The sequence below is a fragment of the Stenella coeruleoalba genome, assembly GCF_951394435.1.
Source record: "Stenella coeruleoalba genome assembly, chromosome: 1".
Classification (NCBI taxonomy): Eukaryota; Metazoa; Chordata; class Mammalia; order Artiodactyla; family Delphinidae; genus Stenella; species Stenella coeruleoalba.
In genome coordinates, this window is record NC_137169.1 from 39,103,236 (window position 1) to 39,121,733 (window position 18,498).

An 18,498-nucleotide genomic window follows, 5' to 3' on the forward strand; every position below is an offset into this window, starting at 1 on the left:
GCGCGAGGGCTTCAGTGGTTGTGGTTCGCGGGTTCAGTAGTTGTGGCTCATGGGCTCTAGAGCAGAGGCTCGGTAGTTGTGGAGCACAGGCTTAGTTGCTCTGCGGCATGTGAGATCTTCCCAGACCAGAGCTTGAACCCGTGTCCCCTGCATTGGCAGGCAGATTCTTAACCACTGCGCCACCAGGGAAGTCCAATAGGAGGGATTTAAATAAGTGATTTACTCAAGCTGGGGTCATCACTACCTCGGACAGTCACTCCAAAGGTGCCACTTCAAGGCTTCAGCAAGACAGGTGGCGTGCTGGGGCTTAAGGAGGTGGAGTCCCAGCAGGGTCAGTCGGGCTGTGACCCAGCACAGGGCCTCTCTGGGTCACCTTGAGCCAGTCGTTCTCTCTCCAGGCCCCGGCTTCCTCAGCTGTAATGACCCTTATGCTCAGACATCAGGACTGACGTGGCCTTGACTTTCCAAATTCTTATAAGAAGCTAATTTTAAATATCCCGGGGCGGGGCAAGACACGAGGAATGTGCTGGCTTCTCAGAGCTCGAGGCTGTCCATAGAGCCCTATTTGGCCTCGAGGAGAAGCGTCCGGTTCCAGGCGGAGCTCGAGGCATCACTCACGCCCTCCCTGGGAGAGAGGCCCCGCTTGGGCAGGCTGGGAGGGGAGTGGGAGGAACTCAGGGGCTGCGGCTCCAGGGACTGGGGTCTGCAGCTCAGATCCTGCCCCAACTCGTAGGGGGATGTTGGTGTATCGCTCCTCTGTGCCTCAGAGCCCTTAGCTGTCACACGGGGCTCACGATCCCAATCTACCTGCAGGAACAGATGCCCTGGTCTGGGGGTCAGCCTGGTCACCAACCCCCACTGGATCCCCAAGTCCACCTTCCAACTCTTCAACCCACCCCTCCTCTCGGCCTCTGCTCCCCCGTTCAGGCCACCTCTTGGGTCCTCCCTCCCTCATCCCTATCTGCTTCACTTCATTCTCCATCAGTTCTAAGATCCTAATCAGAACACAAACACTGATGGTACAGTCCATGAATATTCTATGAATGAAACCCTATATGACACTTAAGACACTCCTAAAACACACTGACAACAAAAAGTCATTTGCTGTACCCCATCTTTCTTAGGACAAAGTCAAGTTGTCACCCAGCGTCAGGGACCCCGGCCTCTCCCTTCTCGTGTCTCGCCGCTGCTCACCCCACGGTTATGATCTGCTGCTCTTTTGAAACCTCAGGCCCTCTCTGGCCTCTGGCCTGTGAACTTGCTTTTCTCTTCTATGCCTTCTGCTTAACTTATGACCATCCTTAGAAATCCCAGCTGAGCATCAGGCCTGAGGCCTTTCCCTGCCTGGTCAGAAGTCCTCCTGTGCGCTCAGGAGGACTGGTCTTTCCGGGGTCTCACTGGCTCACCCCGGGCCAGCCCTCTCCCTGGACCGGACCTCCTGAAGGCAGCCGTGTGCCTCCCTCATTCACCCCGACCTTGTTCCCAGCCCCAGGGATGGGCCTGGACCAGAGCATGCCCTCAATGCATCTTAGAGGAACAAATGAAAAGCTAGATCTCTTCAATGACATCAAATACGACACTCTTGGTGGACAGCAGGGACCAGGGAGCTCAGGCGTTCACACACACCAGGCATTTGCTTTACTACTGATAAATGAAGCGGCTGAACACACCCTCTTGGATGAGAAAACCCTCCAGGCTGGCAATCAGAAGGTGCTGGGTTCGAATCCCAGATCTGCCTCAAAGCCAAATCGCCTCCTTCCTCCAGGGCCTCAGTTTCCCCGCCTAACAAAAAGGACATGACCCCGCTTTGCACTTTCTTGAGGATCAGACAAGATAATGGTGGTGAAAGGGGCTTTGACAAGTACAAAGCTCTAGCTAGACGTATAGGGTGATGGACCTTAGTCAGGCACAAAGACAGGGTTCTCTAAGGCCTGTTATCTCGTCTTTATTTTCTTTCAAGGAAATCAGACCAGCCCGCCTGCATTATTGTTGGCACTGTGCACCAGGGGAGAGGGAAGCAGAGAGGGAGAAGGAATCTTTAAGAGAGACTCTCTGGGGGACACTAATATTTTTAATAGCGTGTGGGTTCTGAAGCAAATCTCTGTTCTCCGTATTATATATCTCGGCCGAGCCTGAAGAATGTTTCCAGAGTCTTTAATGAAACTGAAGCAGTAACCCAGCAGAGAGAGAGAAAGGAAGAAAGAGGAGATTTATTTGCAGAGATGTTTGCTCAGAGAGAGGAGAAAGCAGCCGGAGGCAGGGGCCCCACCTCAGCCACATGCCCCCACCGTCCAGTGCCCCTATCCTGTCCCTGGCCGCCGCCAGATCACCTGTCCTCACCTTTGAAGAGCATAGGCGGCGGCCGCGAGCATGGTCTCCTCTCTCCAGGGCTGGGGGTGGGGGGGCGCCTTGCTTTCCCCTCTAATCTCTGGAGAGGAGGGTGAGCAGTGGGGGTATTGGCTTCTACTGCACGTAAGAGAGCCGGCTGCTGCAGAGCCTCGGTGGGAGAGCGGAATTATTAATAGGTCCTACCGAGGCCTCGGGAAAAATGCAGGACTGTGTGGAGTTTAAAAGGTCAGCGTGAATAACAAAAACAGACTTTCTGGGGAGTCAGAATGGATTTAAAATACACTCAGAGGAGCCTGGGGCTCCTCTGCCACAGCGGGCGCAGCCTGACCGGCTTTGTGTGTTTGCAGGCGTGTGTGCACACCTCTGGGTTCTTGGAGACGTTTGTCAGCTCCCAGGGCGCTGGCTGGAGGTTTCTCGCTCACAGGGTGTGTGCTCTGGGCAACTTCTGAGTGCCAAGAATGGCCGCTCGGCGGCTGGGGTGGTCGCTCACCTCTCTATAAAGTGAGGAGAGTGGATTAGCTGGGCCTGAGAACATTCCGCACATGGATAGTCAAAGCTGTGGAGGACGGTAAGGACCTGGTCCCGGCACTGCATGGACCAGGGTTCAAATCCTCAGCTGTCACCTAACTGGTTAGGGGACCTGGGCAAGTTGGTTCCTTCCCTTTGGCCTCTGTGTGTCCTTCCCACCCACAGGGCTGCGGTGGGGATGAAGTGAGCAGAATGTGGGATGTGCCTGGCAGTCTGAGGTGCTCAAGACATGTGGTTCTGTGGTTCTTTCTCCTTGTGCCAGGCCTCTTCTTTCAATCTGTCATCACCTGTCCTCTCTCTGCATTTTAGAAGCTTCATTCATTCAATTACCAATATTTATTGAACACCTAGTATGCTCCAGGTGCTGTTTGAGGCCCTGGGATATGGTCAAAACCTCCTGTCCTCTGGAGCTCACGTTTTAGGATCACTGGTGTCCGCCTGTCCTGGGTTGAAGGAGTCAGACTCTTACAGAAGGGGCTGGAGGTGGGAGCAGAGACTGGGAACCCCAGGACTTGGGTCCAGTCAGACTTACCATACCGTGATCCCAGGTCAGCAGGGAAGAGGACACATCACAGGTGAGAGGAGGATGCTAGGTTTTAAGGTAAAGTCTCAGGTCCTACCTGGCTGAGCAAGTCAAAAGGTACAGCCTAGGAGAGAGGCTGAAATTATGGAGATGGAGCAGTGGCATTTGGTTGAGTTCAGATAACCAAGACCCCAGCCAAAGGTCTGGCCAGTCAATGAGCACTGGCAGAAGAGGCTGTCAGGTGACAGAAGATGCTGGGATGGGTGATTCCCTCTTGGCAGTCATAGCAACCCAGGATCTCAGCTCCTCCTGAGAGGAGCTCAGTCTAGATCAATCATACCTTTCTGAGGACTCCTATGACCCTCATTATAAACATTGCCTTTTGGCACCAGGTAGACCTTCAGGATATGGCCTTCTGTGTTCTCCTACACCCAACTCTCCCCTCATGCTCATGGATCCTTCGTCCAGGCAAACATGCAAGGAGTTGGACATCAGTGAGCCATGTGGTGGAGTAAGGACTCCTCAAAATTCTCCATTCCACAAAAGCAACAAAAATACTGGAAAAAAAAAAATGAACAGAATCAGTGTTTACAGAACTCTGGAAATTAGCCAAAGGCTTGCAGCAATCCAAGGAGCATTTATTCAAGAAAAACAGCTTAATTTTGGTAAGAATAGCAAATTTTCTGGCCTTTTAACTTTCCCTGTTCCCATCCCCTACACTCCCTTGGTGGTAACCTTGAAAATCAACACCTGCAATCACAATGAAAATTAGCAGCTTGACAGCCACTGGAGGGTACAAAACGGTATCAAGGGAGCTCCTTTACAAACCTCCTATCTAGAGAACTGCCACTCTATGACCTGCCTGGCAATTCCTTTGCAAGGCCCCACTCTCAAGGCTGTCTGTGTTTGACCTAACTTGGAGCACCCCTAGGGACACTTTCCCCCAGGGATGTTTGTTAAAAACAATCAGAGGCAATTGTTTAACATCAAAGCACCCTGAGACAATGATAACTGTTGGGACAAACAAGAGCTTATTGGCTGACCATTAAAGCTAACTTGAGCAAAGACTTCAGTTGACTACACATGACAAAAAATATTTATATTTTATATTATATAATTGTCTCAGAAAAGCCACCAGGGAAACAGTAATAACAACAGACAGGAAAAACATACCCTGAGGAGGGGGGAGAATCTGATTTCCAGAGTTGTCACCTTATATTATTTTAAATGCACAGTTTTCAACAAAAAATGATAAGGCACACATGGAAACAAGAAAGTATGGCCCATAAACAGGGAAAAAAGCGATCAATAGAAAGTAACCCTGAGGAAGTGCAGTAGTTGTACTTACTAGACAAAGACTTTAAATTAGCTGTTTTAAATATGTCTAAAGAATTAAAGAAATCATGTCTAAAGAACTAAAGGAAAGTATGGGAATGATGTCTCACCAAATATAAACTATCAATAAAGAGAAATTATTTTTAAAAAAGAAACAAATAGACATTCGCACACTGTATAGTTGAAAAGCACAATAAATGAAATGAAAAGTTCACTAGAGGGACTCAACAGTAAATTTGAGCAGGCAGAAAAAAGAATCTGCAACCCTGAAGATACGTCAATTGAGATTATTCAGCCTGAGGAACAGAAAGAAAAAAGAATTTAAAGTGAACAGAGGCATGTGGAACACCATCAAGGTACCAACATAGACTTAATGGGAGAGTCCCCGAAGGAGAGGGGACAGAGAAAGGGGCAGCGAGAATATCGAAGAAATGATAGTTGACAACTTCCCAAATTTAATGAAAAACATTAATCTATACATCTAAGAAGCTCAGTGAACTCCAAGTAGTATAAATTCAAAAAGATTCACACTAGACATATCATAACCAAATTGTTTAAAGCCAAAGACAGAGAATCTTGAAAGCAGCAAGAGAGAAATGACTCATTATATATCTGAATAAAATTAATAGCTGACTTCTCATCAGAAATCACAAAGTTGGATGATGTATTCAAAGTCCTAAAAGGCAACAGATGTCAATGAAGAATTCTATATCCAGCAAAACTATCCTTCAAGAATAAAGGAGAAGTTAAGACATTTATAATAAGATAAACAAAAACGAAGAGAATTTGTTGCCAGCAGACCTGCCCTACAAGAAATACTAAAGGGAGTCCTTCAGCCTGAAATGAAAGGACACTAGACAGTAACTTTAATCCACGTGAAGGAACAGAGGAATGGTAGGTAACTTTATAGGTAAATATAAAAGGTAGCATACATTATTTTTTGTAACTTTTTCCTTACTGTCTGATTTAAAAGGCAACTGCATAAAACAATGATTATAAATCTGTGTAGATGAGCTTTATAATGCCTAAGGATAAAATGTGTAAGATAGTAACAGCACAAAGGAGAGGGAAAGAAGCTATATAGAACAAAGTTTCTAATACTACCGTAATTTAAGTTGATATTAATCCGAACTAGGTTGTTATAAATTAAGATGTTAATTATAATACCCAGGGAAAATACGAAGAAAATAACTCAACATGCAAGTAGTCTTAGACCTGGGTTGTATGATCAGGCCGCCTAAGATGGCTGTTCTCTTGCTCTCTGTACAGCCCCTGCTCAGCCAGTCTCTGCTTCACCTGCACCCTTACTCACATGACTGACCTTCCCTGTTAATCACAGAGCCTAATCAGTAAATGCCTATATACTTGCCCTGGCCCCAGCTAGTGACTGTTCTAATTATTAGATCAGGAATATCTCCACTATGATAGTTTATCAAAGGGGCGATGAGGGATATGCCCCTCTGCTGGTTTCCCTGGTAACCAATGAGCCACTGTGATGTCAATTCCCTCTGTAACTGGTAACCTCCCTCTCCTCCCCCAACCTCCCTCCCCTGCCAGGGAAGACTGCTGCTGTGTCCTGCTTGCTGTCTGCTGCACAGGGTGGGCTGTCACTCCAGAACCTTGCTTCAGTCATGTAAGATCCCCCTTCTATTAAACCACTGATGTCTCTGTCATGCCTCCTGGCTCTTTCTTCCGTCTTGAGGCTGGGTGAGTACAGGGTTTGCAGGCCTGTGGGGTACAGTCCAAAATGGGCTCACACCACAGGGCTGTCATTTCATTGCTGGATGACCTTGGGTAAGTTACTTCCCATTTTAGAGTCTTAGTTTCCTCAACGGCTGTAGTTAATCCACAGGTTTATCCATTTCCCCAAGGCTGTGGGGATGTGCTGTGCATATTGAAGGGAAGACGTTGATCCCTTCCAGTGGATTGTGGGGGACACGCTGTAGCCAGGTTGTGACCTTGTTCCTCAGCCTTCTTAGTTGTATGACTTTGGACAAGTTATTCAGAGCCTCAGTTTCTTCTTGTGTACAGCGGGGACACAACAGTCTATATGGAATTAAATGGGGCCACGCACAGTGTCCTTATTCGGCAGAGTGCCTGACATACAGTATTACAGGTATCCAATAAATGTTGGCGATTATTCTGAACTGTGAACAACCTAAGGGCAGGGATGCTCCTTAATCAGCTCTGGGTCCCCGAAGCCTGGCATAGAGCAACTGCCTGGTAGATGGAGTGTTCAATTCAATGGAACTGTAATTTGCTGTCCCTTCTGTCATCCAGACAGAAGCCCTGTGACAGTTCACACCATAGGGAAGAGGCCTGGGGCTCACAAGGCCAGGGTTGGAATTAGGAGAGAAAAGTCACTGGTGGGATCCATCTCTGTCCCCTGCTGGGCTCTGGGAGTCCAGGGCCAGGCTCAGCAGGACCTTAGCAGGAAATGTGATAACCTCTGCACCAAGAGGGGGCGGATTTGCGTTTTTCCCACATTAAGACATCTTGCTAAGAATGGGCTCCAGGCCCTGAAAGATATTTGGGATTCAAGGGTGGCCAGGCCCATTTAAAATTTCTTAAAGGGACCACATCCTCCCTCCTCACAGTCATCCTTCCTGACAGTCTCCACTTGCCACCCCCCCTTCTCTGGCCATGTCACTCGGTCTTCCTCCCCGGGTCTCCAAGAGACTCCTCATGACTGAGTCCAAGCCAAGAGCCTTGGACCCACCTCCAGTCCTACTGTATCACCTGTACTGTCAGGTCTCTGCAAGTCCTGGAGAGGGGCTAATCGGGCTTCTGGGGAACTCTCCCTCCATGGGTCGAGAGTCCCCCTGGAAGCTCTAAGAGTGATGAATTGAAAAGCATCCCAGAGGGCAACAGTGCTCAAGTCTCACAAGGTGGGCAAGGGAGCAGGGAAGCAGGAATCACATTGCTCATGATGAGCCCCTTCCAGGCCCTTCCCATGGTGTCCGCACTTACTACTCAGCGGCCCTACCAGGCTCATCATCCCTTGAGTAATCTGAAGCCCAGAGAGGTTCAATACCGAGCTCAAGGCGCAGAGGGAGGGAGTGGATCCGGGACTGGCACCCACGCAGTCTAAGGGAGAAGGTCACACTCTCAGCCAGAACCCATGTAGCAGCTCAAGGTAGGATATTGGCTCCGAGCAGGCCAGAGAGGGCACCGGGGCCCTTGCCTTTGCTTAACTTAGGGCTAATTCACAACTTGGGATTGAGTTTCAGGAAAACAATCAGCTTCAAAGAAAGCAGCAGCAGGAGAAGCAGAATGAGAGAGGAGGGGACGGTGCAATTTGTTTGCAACTGTCCTTGTCCTCCCTTCCCACCCTACCAGGGACACTGGTTTTCCTTTCTAGAAGGCATTCACCCAGGGACCTGGAGACGTCTTAGCAAGAAAGCATGTAAACTGTCCTGCTTGGGTGATGGGACTTGTGTGGGGAAGGCTGAGGCCTCTGAGGGCATCATCCAGTATCTCTGAAGGGGGGTCAGCAGTCTGCACGCCTAAGGAGTGAGCCACAGATCGTTTCTGGGTTCCTGTTGGCGCTCTGGGGCTCCCAGTGCCTGCAGCTTACTGGGTGTCCTCGGGCACTTCAGTTACCTCTGTTTGCTGCTCAGTAACACGAGGGTGTTAAAAAATTCTTTCTCGGGTCACTTACAGCTCATAGGGTTAGATATTCACCCCCAAGTCATCCCCTGGAGAAGATTAAATCCCTTGGTAGCACTTTTAAAGAGACACAGTGTAACACACAAACCAGCAGCACCGGAAGGGACTTGACTATCTGCTGGTGCGACCCCACAACCGACAGATGGGAACAGAGGCCCCGAGGGACAAAGGACTGAAGGAGGGCCATGCAACAGGCTCAGCACGTTGGGACCATGACTGAGTGTGGGGGGAAAGAGACGGAGGAATGAGGGACTCAGTCAGAGAGTCAAGACTGACCCCCAAGTGCTTCCAAAAGGGGAGCAGGCAGGAGAGCAAACCGGGGGCTCCAGCGGGTAGGGCACGCGGCCTGCTGCCCGGGGCAGGTCTCTGGAGGCCCCTGATACCCTCGGAGAGCTTCATGGGGTGGGGGCACTGGCCAGGCATGGAGGCCACCTGTCAGTCCTGCTTCTCTCTCTATCTTGAGGGGGCCACCCTGGGCTTCAGGCCCTCGGAACGGGCTGGGCTCACAGGCTGGTACGAGATCACGGATGTGAAATGCTCTGGTGACAGGACACGCCACACAACGTAGTAGGTGTTACCGAGAGCCCTCAACCCCACCAGAGTCTATTTTGAAAGAAAAGCCCACTGCATAAAGTGCAGGGCTCTGACAGGCACAGCAGGGACCAAGTGCAGGGGTGGCAGGGGACACGGGGGACCTCCCTACTTGGACCATCCTCCACTTCATGTGCCAGGAGCCTGGCTTCTCCTTTAATCCTATCCCCCTACATACACTCTCTCTCTCTCTCTCTCTCTCTCTCTCTCTCTCTCTCTCTCACACACACACACACACACACACACACTTGCATTCACACACCAGAGCACTGACATACACACATGCACACACTCATGCACTCACTCACACACACATGTGCACACACACTCACTCATCTAACCAGTTTCCTAGTCGGTCTAAGCTGGCCTCTCTTTTTTTTTTTTTTTTTGCGGTGCACGGGCCTCTCACTGTTGTGGCCTCTCCCATTGCGGACGCAGGCTCAGCGGCCACGGCTCACGGGCCCAGCCGCTCCGCGGCATGTGGGATCCTCCCGGACCGGGGCATGAACCCGTGTCCCCTGCATCGGCAGGCGGACTCACAGCCACCGCGCCACCTGGGAAGCCCTAGGCTGGGCTCTTAGATGTCTCTGGGTGCCAAAGCTGCTCCTGTCTGCTGCCAGACTTCCTCACTGGGTCCCTGCAACCCATGCTGCCTCCAACCTGCAGCCGGAGGGAACTTCGTGGAATGCAAATCACACCTCTGAGGGGAAGGGGAGAGAAAGAGAGAGCTAAGGACATTCAAACCCGACAGCTCGACAGCTCGGGAACAGGCCCAGCTCCTGCGTGAAGCGCTGGGTGACTCGGGGAGGCCGGCAGTTCCCCCCCACTCCACGACTCCGACTGCCCGGAACTCGACTACTTACTGAGCACAGGTGAAGGGCCGTGTGCTTAGCATCTGTAGCACTACTGAACCTCTCCTGGACTCTGCACAGCTGTGGAGCAGAGACCCTGTCTACCTGGTGGAATAAGGCGAGGATGAAGAGCCGACAGGTGGGCAGTGTGGAGTGTGGTGTCTGGCCCTCCATCCGTGGCCAAGCTTGTTTCTGTCACTGCCATCACCCTTGCTGTAAATCTCGGCCGGTGTGGGCTTTCCCACTGTGGACTGTGAGTTCCAGGCAGGGGGGTTACCTCCTCAGATTCAGTTCTGGGCCCTTGGGTTGCAGCTTGAGCCTGGCCAGAGATCAAGTTTACTGAATGAAGGAGCCTCTGTCAGCTCCTCAGAGCTCAAAGGGGCAGAAAGTGACCAGAGGGCTGGGTTGGCAAGTCCATTTCACAGATGAGCAAAGTGAGGCTCAGAGATATTTCAGGATGGGTGTGTGCTTCCCCTAGCAGTTTATCCTTATAGAGAGGGGTTGCTTTATCCTTTTACATATGGGTGCTCTCATGCTGGGAATGAGGAGGTTAGGTGGGCCTATTCTAGGGCCGTCCTGTCATTCACCGTGGGCATCCACTGTGCCCTGAGCCCTTTCACGGACATTGTCTCAATTAGTCCTCAGCATATCCTCTCCATTTTCAGAAGCACAGACTCAGAGGCTCTGAGCATTTCAGTAATGTGTTCAAGGTCACATCAGCCAGGCTGGAAGTGGTAAGAGCCATGATTCAAATCCAGATCCCCCGAGCCCAACCTTCTTTGCTCATACAGACCTTATTGCCCAGCTCCTTGGCCCTCCTGAAAACAGGACAGGGTCTAAAGCCGGCCCCAGACCTGGTCCCCAGCATTCCCCAGAGCGCTCATGTTTGAAACAGAGTTTGGCAGACCTACTGGGATTAATTAATTACAGGCCTATCTCCAGGGTGGCCCTGTCGGCTATCGCAGCTGTTGCATACCTGTTGATTGCATAATCCATAAATACATTTGACATCTTTAATTGGAATCAGGCCCCCCAGGCCCTGCCCGCAGTTGAGTTACGAGCTCCAAACTCCCTGTTGGCAGCCTTGAGCTTCTGCCTGAATCAGGGCCCAGGGAGGAGGAATCAGCTTGGGGTTTGATGACATTTCTCCGGGATTAGGAAGCAGAGAAAAAAATCATGGCTCTAGTGTAAGGAAGGGGACCTTCCTCCAGCTCTGGGGCTGAGGATCACCTCCAACCCCATCTCCCCACATCCAGGAAGCCCTCCTGGACCTCCTGCACCCTGGGCTGCTGGACCCACGTGATAGGAGAACAACCACATGGGGTTAGACATGTGGGCTTTTGGGACTCTTGCGCTGGAATCCCACAGCGGTCTGCATTGCCCATCGCATCTCCCAAGGCAGGCCCAGCCCCATGCCTGCCCCACATACAGAGGCTGCAGCCACAGAGTAAGACGCCCTGTTTGCCCGGACACCGCAGGGGTGCCCAGGCCAGTCTGAACCCTGACCTGTCACCTGCCTGGTTTGTAACTTTGCACAAGTGACACAACCCCTCACAGCTTTGTGCACTCCTTCATTCCCTCCCTCACTCAGTGTCACTGGCTGCCTATCACCTGCCAGGCTGTCTGAGGGGTGTGACATAGGGGTGGAGGGGAGCTGGACTTGCTAGGCAGAGCCCTGTCTGGAGGAGTCCACAGCCCAGAGGGCAGAGTGTGGAGAGAGGGACCGGGTGATGCAAGGCTGAGGCGACCACCTCAACTTGGGGAGGGCTGGGCAGAGGCAGGGACTCGAGCTGAGCTGGCCTTCCCGGACAGATCCTGCAGGACCTGCCCCACCGTCTCCTCTGCCTTGCTATCTCGATAACAAAGCAGCTGTTGTGAAAATTTAAACAAAAAACTTGTAGAAAGTGCCTGGTACAGTACAGCTGTGTTGACATGGGGCGCCAAGATTTTTCCCATGTCTTGTGGAAAATGACAATACGGGGCACACTGGGATAAAAGGTGGGAGCTCTGGTCACCCCAGACCTTGCAGCGGCACCCAGAGGGCTCACCTGTTGGGAAGTTCTGCCTCTGGGCATGAGGTCACACACCCCCAGTCTGCCTCCAAGAGTTGACCGCCCTCCCCAGAGCATTGCTCAACCTCCTGCCTTGCTTTCTCACTCTGCTTGGTCCCCCATGGGGGCTGGGACCTCCCAGAGGGGACTGGTCCTACAGACACCATCTCTTCCTCTCTCTCGGCACCAGCCACCGCAGAAAGCTTCCAGGTGACGTGGTGTGGAAGCCCAAACTCCAGGAAAGAGAAGGTGTGTTCCATGACGGGACATGGGCAGCCAGGGCTGGATTTAGCTCCTGCCATGGCTGTGTGCTGGCTGTTCGAACCCGGGCAAGTAGTTTACTTCTCTGAGCTTCATTTTCTCCTCTCCAACCCTTACTAAATGGTTAGCCAGGTGATTCATTCATAGGAAGGTGTCTGCTCCATTCAGAAACTGTTTTAGAGCCCGGGGATATGGCAGTGAACAAAACACTCTCCAACAGCTGAAATTATGTTCTAGTGGAAGAGGCAGGAATTAACAAACAAGTAAATATCTTGGACGGTGGGCGGTGGTAAGCACGGAGAGAGCACAAGGCAGGGGAAGCGGGGCTCGGAGGGCGCGTGGGGGCTACTTGAGTGAGTGTGGTCATGCAAGTCTTCCCTGAGAAGGGGACGTTCAGCAGAGGTCTGAAGGGGGTGCGAGAGCAGCCGTGGGGAATATCTGAAGAACATTCTAGACCGAGGGAGTCTCCAATATGAGGACAGAGCACCACTGGCCCGTCTGAGGTACAGCAAGGAGGCCCGTGTGGCTGAAGTGCAGTGAAAGAGGTGGGGAGGAGGGGCGTTAGGTGCGCTAAGCACGGAAACGTGGGGTGATTCTAGGTAGGACCTCAGGCCATCCTGAGGACCTTGGCCCTTCCTCAGAGCAAGGGGGAGGCCCTGGAGGGCCTTAAGTCAGGGGCGGGGAGACTTGACTTGTATTTTAGAAGCTGGCTGACTGCTGTGTGCAGAACAAAACGCAAGGAGACAAGGGCAGAAGCAGGGAGCCCGGCAGGGGGGCTACCTCACAATGGGGCTGGGGCTGGCGTGGGTTCAGCCCCAGGGAGGTCGAGGGGAGAAAACCAGCGGTGGGTGCTCTGGGCCCACCCACCATGGAGGTAGAGCCAATGGAATGTGTTGACCAGCTGGACATGAGACGTGAGGGGAAAGGGGGAGTTGAGGATGACGCCAGTTGTTTGGGCCAGAGCACCCGCTGGAAGGAAGGGAGGCTCCATTTCCTGAGACGGAGAAGATGGGAGCAGGTGGGTGTGTGGGTTTGGTGTTGTGGCTAATTTGGGGGCGCCTGCCAACAGCCAGATGGAGGCATCAGGACACAGCTGAACACAGGCTCTGGGGTGGAGGAGGGACGTCTAGGACGGAGATAGACATTGGGGAGATGACTTCAGAATCGAGTAGATGGAGAAGAGGTTTGAGGATGAGCCCCACCCAGGGCCCTCGATGTGCAGAGGTCAGACCGTGAGAAGAAGCCAGGCCGCTGGGAAGGAGAGCCAGTCTGGCAGGAGGCGGAGACAGGGGCAGCCTGAAATTCAAGTAGAAACTGCTTCAGAAAGAAGAAATTATCAACAGAGTCAAGGCTGCCGACAATTAGACACCCTCACAGGGGAAGACGGACGAGGCGTGTGTGGACCTGAGAAGCAGAGGGACCCAAACTCCAGGTCATTCACCTCCCTCCCAGGACCCACACTCAGAATGGGTCTTTCTGGAAATGGAACGGCAGGGTTGTCGAATCTCTCTAGATGGGCTCCCGGCCCCAGGCCCATAACCGTGGAAGAAAGGCCCAATAGAGGTCGACGCGAGCCCTGACTCCTGGAATGCCTTGGAACCCCACAAGGAAAAGCGGGAGCTTGGAAGCCGGTAATTTTAGCCAAGTGCACAGTGTTTGCTTAGAGTTTGGGGGCAGCAACCGGTTAATTACGCAAGTAAATCATGTCACATCCCTGCAGCCGCCGTGCAATAACACCGTGCTGACCACACTTTTAAGGGTGATGGAAGCCTCTGAGTGCGAGCTAAGAGGTCTTATAGGCCGCCCTTGAATGGGCCTCTTTCTCACAGAGCTCACAGGAGTCGTGTGAGTCCATGCCCAGCAGTGGTGCCGGAAGGGGGCTCTTGGGGGCCACCTTCTTAGACAAGGTCCATATGACTTGGGGCCAGCCTAGGGCTGGCTGGTAGCCCAGCCGGGAGGTGGAGAAGTCCATCTTGTGTGTCCTCTGCTCATGTCATTGTGATGTGTTCCTCCCACTGCCCAGACACCACTCAACCCTCCAACTCAAATCCGTTATCAGGTCAACAAACATTGAGGCGGCCTGGCCCTGTGCCAAGTGCCTAGAAGCCAGGAGCCCAGCGAGGTATGTCCTCACCTCCAAGCCAACGCAAGAGATGGGCAGCAGCTCTGCTCTGAGGGGACAGCAGAATGAAGTCAGCGGAGGCAAAAGCATAATACCACGTGAGCACCCAGGAGGGGGCGCTGGATTCTGGGACATCTGTTCCTACAAGGCCCACAGAAATAAGATTCCAACAGACAGGATTCCGGGATAAAGGACTTGCAGGCGGGAAAGCAGCACGAGCAAAGGCCCAGGGACAAGCTTAGACCCCTTGACTCAGACACTCAGAATCAAAGGCTCTCAGGTTGCTCCATGAGTCACAGACTGACGGGACCCTAGAATGCAGGAATTTCAGCTCCTTGAGGAAGACAGAGGCACACCTGGTCGGATCTCTACCCCCAGGGCAGCAGATCCTTTCACCAGTCACCAACAGGTGACACCTCCCAAGATGGGTAGACACATGGGTCAGGGTTCCATCCTGCACAGGCATCCGCTCAGCATCTTTGTCCCCATCCATCAATCTCCAGACACTGACCAGGTGCGTGCTCACGAACAGATGTATCCCACGGTGTTCCAACATCTCTGCCCTGACCCTTCCTCCCAAACGCGAAGCTCCCCTTCCCACCAGGGCTGCTGCAGGTCAGGGAAAGGGCTGAGTCCATTAGTGTGCTAGTAACTGGTAATGGTCTAGGACCTCGGTTAGAAGCTAGGTCTCTGGTCTAACAATACCTTGATATATTTGACCTCCTCTTCCTTAATATTAGGATAATAGTGGGCAATTATTTTGCTCTAAGTAAGTGTTTGGCACTGGGTTAAGAGCTTTACAGGCATGATTTCTGCTAAACAATCTGTGAGAGGGGCACTATTATTCTCTTCTTTCATATTGAGAGACTGAGGCACAGAGAGGTAAAGTAATTTGCCCATGGTCACCCAGCTAGTAAATGGTGGAATTGGGATATGGACCATGGGCGTCTGACTCCAAAGCTTGCTATTAATGGTAATAATATTAATAATAATATCCTTTCCCAGGGGTACAGTGGGTGTTTGAAATCTGTCTTTAGGGGGTTTGGATATAAAGTATATAAACATATAAGTATATGGCCCGAGGCAGTGTGACTGCTGAGAAACTGTTATTTTTTTTCTAGTGAGAAATATATTTTTATAATCTGAGTAATTTCCTTTTAATGTGTTTATTCCCCATTAAACTGTGGGCCTCTTTGGGGAAATAAACACACTGTCGTCAACTTGAAATCCCCAGAGCAATGCCCAGCGCACAGTAGGTGCCTAGTAGACGCTTTTGCCAAATGAACTGAGCTTCCTCCCAGACTCACACAGTGGGTTTCCTTTCTCTGGCACTGACCTGCATGGCCGGCATGTCACGGGGTGGAGGGAGCACATCTGTCCTTCTGCATTTGCACCGGGGGTCTGGGTGCCTGGCCAGGCATAGGAACCTCCCATGTCTGGCTTTATGGTGATACCTTAACAGCTGCTGTGCAAAGACTCCTAAGCCTCTCAATGCAGGAGTGAAAAAAAAAAGACCCAATATATAGCTAAGATGTGGTTAATACATTCAGCATGCCTCCCCCTCCAGTTAATTAGAAAACTTTAGTACAGGAAAGTTGAAGTGGCTTTTTTTCCAAGGGAAAGGTACCGACTTCTGAGAAGCGGGAAAGATGGATGCCAAGAGCCGCTCCATCATCATTTCGATCCTGTGCTCCCCTGGGTTTGCTGACGCTCACCCAACCACCCGTCCAGTCCAGCTCATCTGTGAAATGGGCTCCGCTCGCACCTGGACCGTGAGATGGAGCAACCTGGTAGAAATGATGTATGCCCACCCGGGAATCAGAAAGCCTGCGTTCTGATCCTATTTCTGCAATTTGTTGCATGGCCACAGCAGGGGCTGCAACCGTTCTGGGCTTGGTTTCCTAACCTGTTGAAGGGACTGAGAGCTGCCCCTACCTTTGAGGTGCCTGGGAGGTTGAGTAAGATGGTGAGTGAGGTGCATGAAATACGGACGCTGGGTCTCAGGGATGCCAGCACATCTGGTCACTTCAGGGAACGAAAGAAAAAACTCCCTGCAGGGGCTCATTAGGTCCTATAGACTAAGCATCGGGGAAACTCACTGGGTTTTTCACAGTTCAGACCACTGTTGAGCTGGTACAATGACAATGGGTGATCAGAGAGGGCTGTAACACCCACCTAGACTGGGAATGAGTCCCATCCTGTAAGACATTCTGGCTTAACATAATGCAGGCTAGGTTAGGTTAAAGCACACACACTCACTCAAAAATGAGGGCTGGGTGCCCTCTGATCGTCAGTTCAATAGCTACCTCCCGGGCAGTGATCCTCGGGAGATAGGAGCATCCACATCAAAGGATGGAGACGGGCAGATTTATGGGTGTGCAGGGGCTTCTCCCAGGTGTTTCTGCTCCAAACCCCTCCCCACCGGAGCATCTGGAGAGGAGGCGTTGGCCTTGGGACGGGAGACAGAAAAGGGCTTTTCCTAGAGCCAGCCCCTTCTCTGGAGTGTCGCAGGGGACCCTGGAGGTGGTCCTGCACTCAGCGAAGCTGGGCCCACTACCAAGGGGACATCACCTCAACTGACAAAGCCTGAAATGGGTCCTTCCTGGCCAGGCAAAATGCTTCCCCTTCATGCTGCTCTCTGCAAACGCCTCCCCCATGAAGCCTTCCCTGGTTCCCACAGAAAGGATCAGTCAACTCCGTGTCCTCAAAACATACAACTCCTTTCATAGAGCTCCTCTTGGAGGGAGGCCCGTATTTAATTTATCCTAGTGTCTGCAACGCCCAGCGCAGTGCCTGACATGGGGCAGTTACGTGTGAAGTAAGTGTGGGGCTGCAGGGAATGCACTCGTTCTTGACGTTATTATGGAGACTGAACTAAATAGTGCCGTCTCGCTGGAAAGATGGGGAAACTAAGGCCCAGAGGGGGGAAATCACTGCCTAAGGTGGCTGCCGGGAGTTAGCAACTGATGCAGGACAGAGCTCAGGACTCCCTCATGCTTGCTGCAGCGCTGGGTAGTTCCTGCACTGATCTGGGTTTCAGAAGAGACTTCTCCCTCCTTGCCCCGCCTTAATCCGCTCAACTAGGCTGCGCACAGCCCTGCCAGGAGGGGGAAATGTCCACATTACAAAAATCATACGAAAGAAATTATGGACGGAAAAATCATTACCTTATAAATCGGCTGAGCTGTTCAGAACGTGTAGGAAACAGGGCATATAAAATTCATATGGTACATTGGGGCTTTGACAGAGCCTCATTACAGCCCTCAGACGCCAGTGAAATACGTCCTCACCCAGAGAGGGCTAATTTTCCTTTATTAATGACACAGGACGGGCCTGATGCCATAAATTTCAGCTACCTGAGGGCCCTGGAGCTCGGGACAAACTCTTGTGAGCGATGTATCCCTCAAGGCTGTGCTTCCCACCACACCCCTTGCCTCTGCTGCACCCACAGGAAGCAAGATGGGGAAGACGGCCTCCCGCCGCCCTAGGTCCCTAGCCCAAGGGCCACAGAAATACAATGGAGAGAGACAGAGGTGTGGGGCTATCTTTTCTCCGATGAGGGCCCGACTCGAAGTGTTAAATAAATCAGCCCCTTAATGGGAGATGGAGTGCTGAGAAGGGAATCCACATATTACCCCCAATTTTAGGTGTGATTCCTATTAATGGGACGCTATCTGCACTCCTCACGGCCAGGCTGTGACCAGGGTCAGGACTCAGGCTGTTTCAAGTGGGGCAGAACAGCGCTCTGGTCACAGGCCCACAGGGGATCCAAGAATATAGAGTCCTAGACGTAAGATCAGAGAACTGTCAGCCAAGCCTGGTCTCTGGAAGCAGACTTGGCCCCTAGCCCGTGGTTTTGCCTTTGTTACAGCTGTGGTCAGCACCCAGGCTTACACAACTGAGAAATCTTCTAGGTCAAATTCTCTCCTTGCTCATGATACAAATGAGGAAACGGAGGGCCCACCAATATTCCCTGAATGCACAGCGGCCTGCAGGGCCAGGGAGGGTGAGCCCAGGCCACCTGACCCGTCACCCCCAGCATGGTTTCCCGGCGGCCCACACTCCCTCTGCGGCAGAGAATGATGGTAAACGCACAGTCACAGCCTGACCCACAGTCCTGGCTCCTGGCTTTTCTTGACCCTGTGCCCCGGGGACAAAAGGAAAGGGAGAGTTTGTCTGTCTTCCCAGATAATCAATCACACGTCCCCAAACGTCTCC

General features: G+C 52.0%; 1 protein-coding gene across 1 annotated transcript in view; it reads right to left on the reverse strand.

Moving 5' to 3' along the window:
• Window positions 1-18,498, reverse strand: part of TRABD2B (TraB domain containing 2B) — a 215,844-nt gene that overhangs the window by 65,279 nt on the left and 132,067 nt on the right. The window lies entirely within an intron of this gene.